Here is a 10,269-nt window from a genome sequence, read left to right on the forward strand (position 1 = left end):
CTCTTAGGAGACCACACCAAATGCCTGACTGCTGCCACAGCGGCTGTCTAAGCATGTGCCAGATTAGCTCGTGAACCTCATTTCTTCTCTCCTTACCCCGGGCTTATTTCTCACTTTAACCTCCAGAATTCTCTCGATGTAGAAGATTTGAACAACTTAAAAATATCTTTAAAAGGCTTTTCCCATACAGTGCACGTAGCTAAGAGGGTCTTTTCAAGGGGGTGGTGCCTCAGTGAGGAAAAGGAGAAAAATGGAAGTGTCTTCTGGGAATTGTAGTTTTCCACTGCTCTCTCTGCGCTAGGACTACTTGTCCCAAGATGCAGTTCCACACCCTCAGGTTCCCTAGTTACTATCTCCAAGGCCTGGAGTTGGGGCTTGGAGAAAGGGATAAGGTGAGGAAGGGGGCCGGGCGAAGCGGAGTAATGGTTTTGGGAAACGTGGAAACGACTCGGAAATAACTAGGAGGAAAGGGTAAGAGGTTGGGGAAGGATAGAGGCTTGAAAGTATCATTTACCCACTTACGGAGGCGGTTAAGGGCGGACGATCAGCCATCTATCACCAGCTGTTCCCTGGGCCTGAAAGAAGGGAATTCCTATGGCTAACTCCAGGCAAACTGAAAAATAAGTGGTATCTTCAAAAAGCTCGGTTCATCCTTTTCTCGCTCTGTAGCCCCTCCCCCTCCTTCACCCTACCCTCGGCCCCCCACTTCGCCAAAGTCTCTAGTCTAAGAAAGGTTCTGGGCCTGTGTGTCACTCCTTAGTGTGAAACGTTTTTCATATGTTGAAAATCTTAAGAGTTTTCAAATTTTGAAATGAAGCCATACGAGAAAGAAACCTGTAGAATGTTTATTTAGTTGTCGAATTTCCAAATTTTGACTTTGGAAGTGGTGGTTAAGGTCTTAAGAGGAAGATTTTGGAGTGTGTGTAGGGTGCTCTCTTAAAAGGCAGTCCAATTAGAAGCGAGTTATGTCCTTACCTTAGCCTTTCTCCACTGTACAAGCCACAGAATACTTTCTAATGTACCCTTCTAATGTCATCTCTTTTTATCTCAATGCTTTCCCCTCAGCATCCCCATCACCAAATTCAGGACCTCTTAGTTTTCTCCTGGAAGGGTTCAGTATCTGACTTCTAACCTATATCTGGACTCTCTGCTTTTCTAACCCACCTTCATTTTTGCCTTCCAAAACATTCTGAAAAGTAAGAATGATGATGTCATTCCATTTTACCTCAGGATAAAAGTACAAATTCCTTAGTATGATATTCAGCCTCTGCCTCCCCTACAGCCTAATCTGCCAAACCTATTACTTGCTTTATACTGTAATAATATTGAACTAGTTAAAGTTCCTGACTTATGCTCTCTCGTGCTTTGGCACCTCTGAAGAATCCATTTTTCCCCCAGAACATGCTTTGTCCCCTATTCTGCCAACTAATCACCTTTACAACAAAACTCCTTGAGAGAGATACCTGTCTCCAGTTCTTCCCCTTCCATTGACTGAACCCACTCCTATCAGGCTTTGTTCCCACCATTCTAGTGAAATATTTCTTATGGTCACTTAATCATCTCCATGTTGCTAGGTTCAGTGGTCATTTGGTCATATTTGATCTGTCAGCAGCATTTGAAACAGTTGATCACTCTCTCTGAAGCACTTTTCTTCACCTGACTTCTAGGATACCCCTCTCACTTCTACCTCCCTGGACACTGTTTTACAGGTTCTTTCGCTGCTTCCTTTTGAACCAGCAGACTTCTAAACTTTGGGGTACCCCCAAGGTCCAGTCATTGGACCTCTGCTTTGTTTATGTTTCCCAGGTCATTTTCATTCTCTTATAACTTTTAAATACCATTTTATCTGCAGATGACCTAGAAACTTATCTCTTACTCAGACCACTCACATGAACTCCAGCTTACATATCCTGCTGTCTACTCAATATCTCTAATAGGCAGGCCCCAAACTACTGATCTAATGAAATTTTTCTTCCCACCTCCATAAATTGCAATACCTATCTTTCTAATCTATAAGACCAAAAACTTTGTAGTCATCTTTTATTGCTTTCTCGTACGCACATCTAATCCCTCAGCACAGATTCTTTGCTTTATTTTAAATGTATATGCAGTACACCTCTCACCATCTCTACTGTTATTACCATGATTCAAGCCACCATTATCTTTTGGCCAGATTATTGCCCAGATTATTGCAACAGGCTTCCTAACAGTTCTTCAGGTTTGACCTTTGTCTTCACAGAGTGGCAGAGTGATTCTTTAAAATATGAGTCAGCTGTCACCCTTCTGCCCACAGCCCTACAATGGCTTCCCATTTCAGAGTTAAGTCAACATTCCTATGAGTGAGGCAGTCACTCCAGCACTGGAGTGATTGGAGACCACAGTCCACTGCTTCTCTTGCCAAGTATGCCCAGAAAAAGGGCACCTTTTTCTAACCCTCACAAAGGTGCCCCATGGGCTGGTAGTAGTCTTGACTTCAAGGCCCTGTATCCTACATGATCTCTCGCCTCGTCTCTTTCTTCTCTCCCTTTCTCATTCTCTTCCAGCTCTACTGGCCTTCTTCCTGTTCTTCAAACATACTGTCCTGCCTTGAGGCCTTTGGACTTGCTGCTCTCTCTGTCTCAACCACTCTTCTCCCAGGAATCTACATGACCTTTTTTTTCCTCAGATTTCTGCAGTGTCACATTATCAGCAAGAGCTTTCCTCTTTCCTGACTTAATGCCTTATATAAAATAGCACACCTCACCTTCCTTATTCTTTAGCACTCATTTCTGTTTTACTTTTCCTCATACAGCTTACTGCCATCTGTCATACTATATTTTTACTGTGTATTGTTTCTCTCCTTGAATGTAACATCTGGGAGGTTTAAGACTTTGTTTTGTTTAGTGCTGTATCTCTGGTGTCTAGTGGCAGATACGCAGAAGTTGCCCCAAAATACTTGTTGAATAAATAAATATAGTACAACTTAAACATTTCCCTAGATGTTATCCATTCAGATGCTTTCCTTGATGTTTCCCAGCCCTGTCCCACAGACTAGTGGGATGCCTCTCTGGGCTTTTGTAGCCCTTTGTGCCCACCTCTGTCATACTGCCCTCTCTGCTCTATAGCAATAGCTCTTTTTAAGTATCCCTGAGTGTCTAATATGAATGAATGAATGAATGAAAGGTGATCTTGAGTTGGTTTATGTAACTCAGTGGCATTTTGTAGATGCGGAGGAAGAATCACTTGAACTGTATGATGGTTCGAGGGCAGGCCAGATAATTGTTCAGTGATTATTAGTAAGGAGATATTTTTTGGTATATACTCTGCTAGAAACTGTTATGCACTGGAATGCATATAGGTAGGGAAGGATAATGGGGAATAATATTTTGGTTCCCAGTTTTGTCAAACTTACAGCCTACTAGGAGAGACAGAACATAAACAGAAAGTCTATAACATAGTGTGGCTCAAATGATAATGCCACGATAGAAGAAGTGCACAGTACCGTGAGATAACATAGCAGTGGCACTTGACCAAGTTTAATGGCTGAGACCTGAAAAACCAGTAAAAGCCAAGTAAATGACAGTGGTAGTACTTGTGTACCTTGAGGTGGAGGGAAGCAGTGAGGATGAGAGAGGGAATGCAGGCACAGGAGAGAATTATGCAGACCCTTGGGTAAAAGCAAGTTCATGGGAGTGGAGTGTGGTTATGAGGAGGACATGGGGCATGAAAAGGCTAAATTTGGTCACAGAGAGTCCCTGGTTCCTATAGGGCATTCATAGGCTATGTAAAGGAACTTGGGCCTTATCCTAAGGGTAATAGGAAGCCACTGGTGTTCAGATGTGACCATCTGCTCCCAAATGATTACACCCATTTCTTTCTCCTTTGACTTTTGTCTTTTACTGTATGATATTACATTGTGTATTTGTAGTCTGCCTCCCTTACCTGATTATAAACTCCAAGGAACCAGGGACTTTATCTTATTTATTGCTGAATGATATCATTATAAAAATTAGAATGAAATATACATAACATTACATAGTCATTATCTTTGGGTGATGGGATTCTGGATGATTTTTGTTTTTTTGTAAATTTTTTTCTTTATGTTTTCCAAAATTTATACCATGATAATATAATTTATACCATGGGGGTTGGGGAGGAATTAAAATGTTTTGCTTTGCTAGACATTTTTAAGGAAGCCTTGGGTTCTGTTTGATGTTAATGTGAATTGATCTCAGGAACCAATTTCTGTACCCAACTCTAGTTGGGTAAAGATTCTTTACTAAGAGAGAGTGAAATATAGCTGCTTGAAAACTGGACTCAGGAAGGTACAGTTATCTTTGACATCATTGGTGGATGTCAAATGTCCTGACATCTTACTTTTCAATTAGTATATTCATAGTAAAGATAAGAATTATAATAAAGTATTCTAAAAATAAATTTATAAAGTGTGTGTAGCTACTGTGTGCTGTATGACCGCGATGTGGCCAGGGAGGTATGCAGGTGGAGAAGTAGTCGACATTGTGTCATCAGGTTCTCCGACTAGTTTTCCCACATGAGCAAAGAAACAAAATGCTAAACCTTCTGTTAGAAAGTGTCGAGAATTGAGAAACCATTAATCATATGGTACGTAGGTCTGATTAGCAAGAAATGAGCTTTTTATTGACTGGTGTTTGTTATTTCTATGCCAGAGGGATAGCACATGACAGTAGAGTAGATTTGACCTTTTAATTCATAGTCGAAATATTTATCGCAAGAGATCCATGGGACACTTTTTTTCTGAAATAAATGTACATTCGTTTTAGATCAATATTTGATTTTAAGCTTTAGATTAATTGATGGTCTTTTTTTCTTTCAGGCTTATCAAAGTTTTGATTTTGTTGCAAAAGCTAGTCAAGACCTAACTTTTCTCTGGTGAACAAATATGTCTGTTCAAGAAATAAATAAACATGCAGTTCTCCCTCCTATCATTAGTAGAAGTGACAAGGAATTTTTGGAAAGTATGCAAAGATACATAATTACAGAAATTGAAAGAGTGGGCTGTAATGAGGAAGGACCTGCTGATGAATATTACATCATATACCGAAACGTTTTTGATAAGGTATCATAATGCTCTTAAAACAATGGAATTTTCATGGGTGTATCTTGACAACTAATATTCCTGTCTTAGTAGTAACACCACTGCTCATTTGACTACATTTATTAATTTTGAGAAGTTCATTTAGTTTGTTGGAAAGGAGCGAATGGGGAAAATGCAATCCTGGATTTACTACTAGACAGTTAATGAGTGTTTCAACTGTTTTAGCTTAAGTGCAGGCTGTCACTTTTTGAGCAACATGCAGCTGTGCTCTTTTGACCTTCCATCTGAAAGTCTTATCTGATGATATGTTAGGAATTGGGCTGCAAGCAGAAAACTGGTAGTTCCTTGTTCTTTTGGGTTTGTGATATCATTAAAGTCTTGGTTTAGATTTGGCCTAGCATATTAAACTGAGGCCCTTTGTAGATTAGAGGTCTAGATAGGCTCGGTAAACAGGAGATTTGACTAGACTGAACATTGGAAATACGAAAATCAGATTAGAAAATGCTGTGGCTTTATATAACATTTGACTTTGCTTTTCAAGGTTTTAGAAATACCTATTTTTCCTAATGAACAATTGCAGTTTGTCCACCAATCCTAATTTTTTTTTTTAACCTTGCCTTTCTTTTACCCCCTTGCAAGATGCCTTGACAATTAAATAAGTGAAATCGGCATCCTTTCCTTGTTACCTAGAAGAAATAATTACTTACCTTAAGACTTCTGTAAACTATTGGTCTCTGAGTAAAACAGCCACAGGCAAAATAGGAACTCAGTCATTTGTTTAATTATTAAACATTACACACTCTGAGTCTTAATTGATCTCTAAATAAAAAACATAGTGCTTCTCTGTAAGGAAAAGTGAGCAGAAAGTAGTGATATGTACCTACCAGTGGAATTAAGAAAATTGATGCATATTCATAAGAGCATAAAATAGAGAAACATAATCTTGTCTTCTTTTTTAAGTCATCCAGAAAATTCCATAGAATGGTACATTGGCAGATTAACTTCATCTTATATATTGTTATGATCAGTGATATTGCTTTTGGTGTTTTAGTCATTAAAGACTATATTGGGTGAATGTTTAAAGGTCATATTTTAAATAGGTTTCATAAATATCAAGAATCATGCTATGACTACTTCTGTGAGATCAACAAAAGAAAGTTATAACTGTGACGTGCTTATCTTTGCAGGCCCAAATGCTAACACTTGTCAGAGTTTTCTTACCGGAAGAGCTGTTTGCTCTAAATTAGCATAATGATAGTGAAATCATTTGGAGTTAGCGTTGGTAAGTTTAATATCTAGAGAAAAGACATGGGATTAAATAAAGATAATATCTATATCTATAGTCTTTTTCTCTTTACCCCCCAATATTTCCATTTGGACTGTCCATACATTGTACAATTATAAATTGTACAGTTGTACATTGTGAAGAATCCTATTCTTCAGGGCTGAGAGGGGGTCTGAAAAAGAAATCTTTTGGAACTTAGCAGAAGCTTTTTTCCTAGCTTCTCAATAGATAATTTACCTTTCCATTTTCATGTTGTTCCAGCACATTTCATTGTTAATAAACTGTTAATGACTGCCTTCTCTAATCTTCTTCCCTCTTGGAAGCATCTAGTTGGGCAGAAGATGAAAATATCAACTTACATCTCTACTTGAAACCAGAGGACAAATATCAAATTCTGTTTAAAGTCAAAGAGAGAGTATTTGACTTGGAGAACCATGTCTGAATCAAAGTGAGGAGGATCTGAGACTTATAACCAGAGTTGAGGATAGGTTATAGAGCGAGCCAAGGATTTAATAAGCAAAGAAGACCAGAGCTCGAAAGAGTGAACTTCTATAGAAGTGGATGAATTATCGAGGCAACTGCACTCTTTTGTGTTTCTGGTAGCATTTTTATGAATAGTCTAGATTCACATAGAGGAGCTGAGGTGGAATGGATACCGTTCTTCTCCCTCAGACTCCTGTACCTAGTAAGTATAGCTCTGGTTTTCATGGGTTTAATGGAAGCCCTAATACAGGAGTCTCAAACTTGAATGCCTGCAGAGGCCAGATAGTTTCAAATAAAAGAGCTGGGTGGGGTGGCTATAAGAGACTGTGGAAAATAAAGAACGAATTCAATCTAAATCTCCAGCTGATTATTGCCATTAAGGAATAGTGGTCAGTTTTTCAGTTTTCAAGAGAAGCTGGACATATGGTTTAGGGGTGAAATTCTTAAATTTTAAAATATTTTGTGGGTCAAGCAAAACTGTATTCTACCTGTGACCTGCCAGGCTATCTCCTTTATTTTAATGTATTATCTATGCGTTCTCAAAGGTTCCCATGAATGTTCTTCTGAAATCTATTTCTTCTAGCAGATCATGGTGTCACTATAAGTCTGTTTTGTATCCATTAATGTATCTGAGTTGTCTTGAATTGCAGCACATCTCAGAGGTCTGTGGGGTGGAGGATGGCTAGGAACAGTGGGGTGCTTAGTTTGAAAGGCCACAGATTAATGACTTCTATTTTATTAAAGTTTGACATGACCATACTTCCTATCTACCCAAATCAGGTGGTAGTCCTCCTGATTTGGGTAGATAGGAAGTATGGTCATGTCAAAAATAACAGCCAGTATCTTTCACTCAGATATCCTCTCTTGGTACTTGCCATTGATCAATAATCTCCTTTTACCATTCCCTTGATAGATCAGATGTCTTCCTGGATAATTTTTTCTAGGTATTATTTAGCTAACAGAAAACCAGAGGGATACCAGAGACTAGAGATGTAGCAGTGATAGAAAGTGTAATTGTAGCTTTCAGAGAAAATTATGAATTGATTACATCTTTTCCCTTTACACATTGAGCCCTTCTTTTTTTTCAATTGTGCAAGTATCCGACTTTATTTTTGTTTTATCAAATAAGAGAAAAGTCGTAGAAAAATTGCATTTGAGTTTCAGCTCTTTGTTACCAGTGTGTGGCTTTGAGTTCAAGTTGAAATTCCTCCATGTCACAGTGTTTTTGTTTGTAAAATTGGAATAGTTATGCCACACTTTGTGGTTTTGTGCATTCCTTTTGTTCTTCATTGTATCTTCAGCAGCACAGAATAAGTCCCACAAAATGGTTTTTGAACAAATGAATAAAATTATGAATGAAACCTTCCTGGCACATCATAGGTACTAATATTAGTTTATCTTAATTTAACATTTTTCACATAGGATCTTTTGATTGCAAATATACTATTCCATTTAAAATTCACATACTCAATGATATATCCTTGCTAAATATGCTAAAGAATATGTATGTATGTGTGTGCATATACACACACACGGTCTTTTTTAGACAACTATATGTTACTAGAGATTTTTGTTTTAGTCAGTGTTTGACGGTGCCTGGCAAACTTAAGGCTAAAGTAGTATTGTCACCAAGGGATTCAGGGAGATAAAGGTGGTCCAACCCTGTGAAGAAGAGTATTTCGTCACTGAAATTGTTGAAGCATTATGATAATAAAACGTAGACCCACCTGGGTCACACTTATGATTGTTGTAATATTCTTTATGGGCAAGACACCTTTGCATTGCCTGAACCTGGGACCTCCCATCCTTCACCCATCACCCAAGGCGCAGAAATAGCAAATCACAGTCCTCAGCCCAAATGCAGAGCCAATGACTACAAAGCATCATCCATCCTAGTGCTCGAGCATGAAAGAGAAGCCTCAGATAGGGTGGCTGTATGGTTCTATAAGCAATCCCTTAGAATGGTCCATAGCAGCATCCTGCAGGTTTTGCTCCCACCCCTCCACTCCCTGACCATATTTCCTACCACTCTCCCTCTCATTCGCTTTTTGCCGATCTTTAAACTTGTGAAGCATGCTCCTAACCCAGGGCCTTTGCCCCTGCTGTTCTCTCCTCTTGTAATCTTTCCTCACATTTCCATATGATTTTCTTCCTCCATTCAGGTCTCTGCTCATATGTCATATTCTCAGACCATGACATGCCATGACCCCAACCATCTCTAGCACTTCACCCTGGTATATCTTTTATTTATTTATTTAAAGATTTTTATTAAAATATCGCTAACGTACAATATTATAGTAGTTCAGGTGTATACCATAGTTATTCAACATTGATATACCTAAAGAAGTCCAGCAACACGATAAGTCCAGCAACCATCTGACACAGTACAATGCCATCACAATATTATTGACTATATTCCCTATGCTGTACATTACATCCCCGTGACTTCCTTGTTTTATACCCGGAAATTTGAACCTCTTATTTCTCTTCACCTCCCCCCACCTTAAAATTTATTTTCAATTACAGTTACCATTCAATATTATTTTATATTAGTCTTAGGTGTACAGCATCGCCATTAGACATTTATATAATTTACAAAGCGATCCCCTGATTAGTACCTACTTGTCACTACACATATTATTGACTATATTCGGAATGCTTTATTTTACATCCCTGTGACTATTGCATAACTACCAATTTGTACTTCTTAATCCTTCATTTTTTTCACTCCACCCCCCCAACCCTCTTCCATCTGGCAACCATCAGCTTGTTCCCTGCATCTATGAATTCGTTTTGTTTGTTCACTTATTTTGTTCTTTAGATTCCACTTATAACTGAGATCATATGGTATTTGTCTTTCTCTGACCTATTTCACTTAGCATAATACTTTCTAGGTCCATCCATGTTGTCACACACATGGATCCCTTCTGAAATCCTTGTGAAGAGAATTTGGAAACTCTAAATTATTTATAATTTTTTTGTTTTTTTTTTTAGCTTATTTAAAATGTTTCATAATGATTTTTTCCATGAATAATGCACACACAAGATTAATTTTAAAAAGAAGAAAGAAAAAGAAGCAACAAAGAACAATATACAATGTAAAGTCACATCCTTCTCAAATCAGACCCTACTTCCCCTTTCCTTATCTGCTGGTACCCACTGTTTCTATTTTCTTACATCATCCTTCCAGAGATATTCTGTACTTAAACACCACTGGAAACCATGAATGTATAGTGATGAGGGTTTTTCTACAGTTTTACTTGGTATCTTGGGAGTAGAAACACAATTTGAGAATTGAGAGTATTGATCAGCCAGTAGGAGCTGATAGGTTAGAAAAACAGGGAAGTGAAGGGAATTCAGGATTTTAAGATCTGAATAAAGTCAGAGACTAGATTTGGAGCTAGTAAAGGACGATACGTAATTATATTTAAAAGATCACGAATTG

The 10,269-nt window shown here is 38.3% G+C and overlaps 1 long non-coding RNA gene across 1 annotated transcript; it reads left to right on the plus strand.

The window, feature by feature from the left end:
- The first annotated feature begins 138 nt into the window (after positions 1-138).
- Positions 139-4,943, plus strand: LOC112477898. Its single transcript, XR_003045637.1, has 2 exons — positions 139-471; positions 4,835-4,943. It is a non-coding gene; the product is annotated as an uncharacterized LOC112477898 (long non-coding RNA).
- Positions 4,944-10,269: the final 5,326 nt, after the last annotated feature.

The sequence above is a fragment of the Pteropus alecto genome, unplaced genomic scaffold (genome assembly GCF_000325575.1).
Source record: "Pteropus alecto unplaced genomic scaffold, ASM32557v1 scaffold131, whole genome shotgun sequence".
Classification (NCBI taxonomy): Eukaryota; Metazoa; Chordata; class Mammalia; order Chiroptera; family Pteropodidae; genus Pteropus; species Pteropus alecto.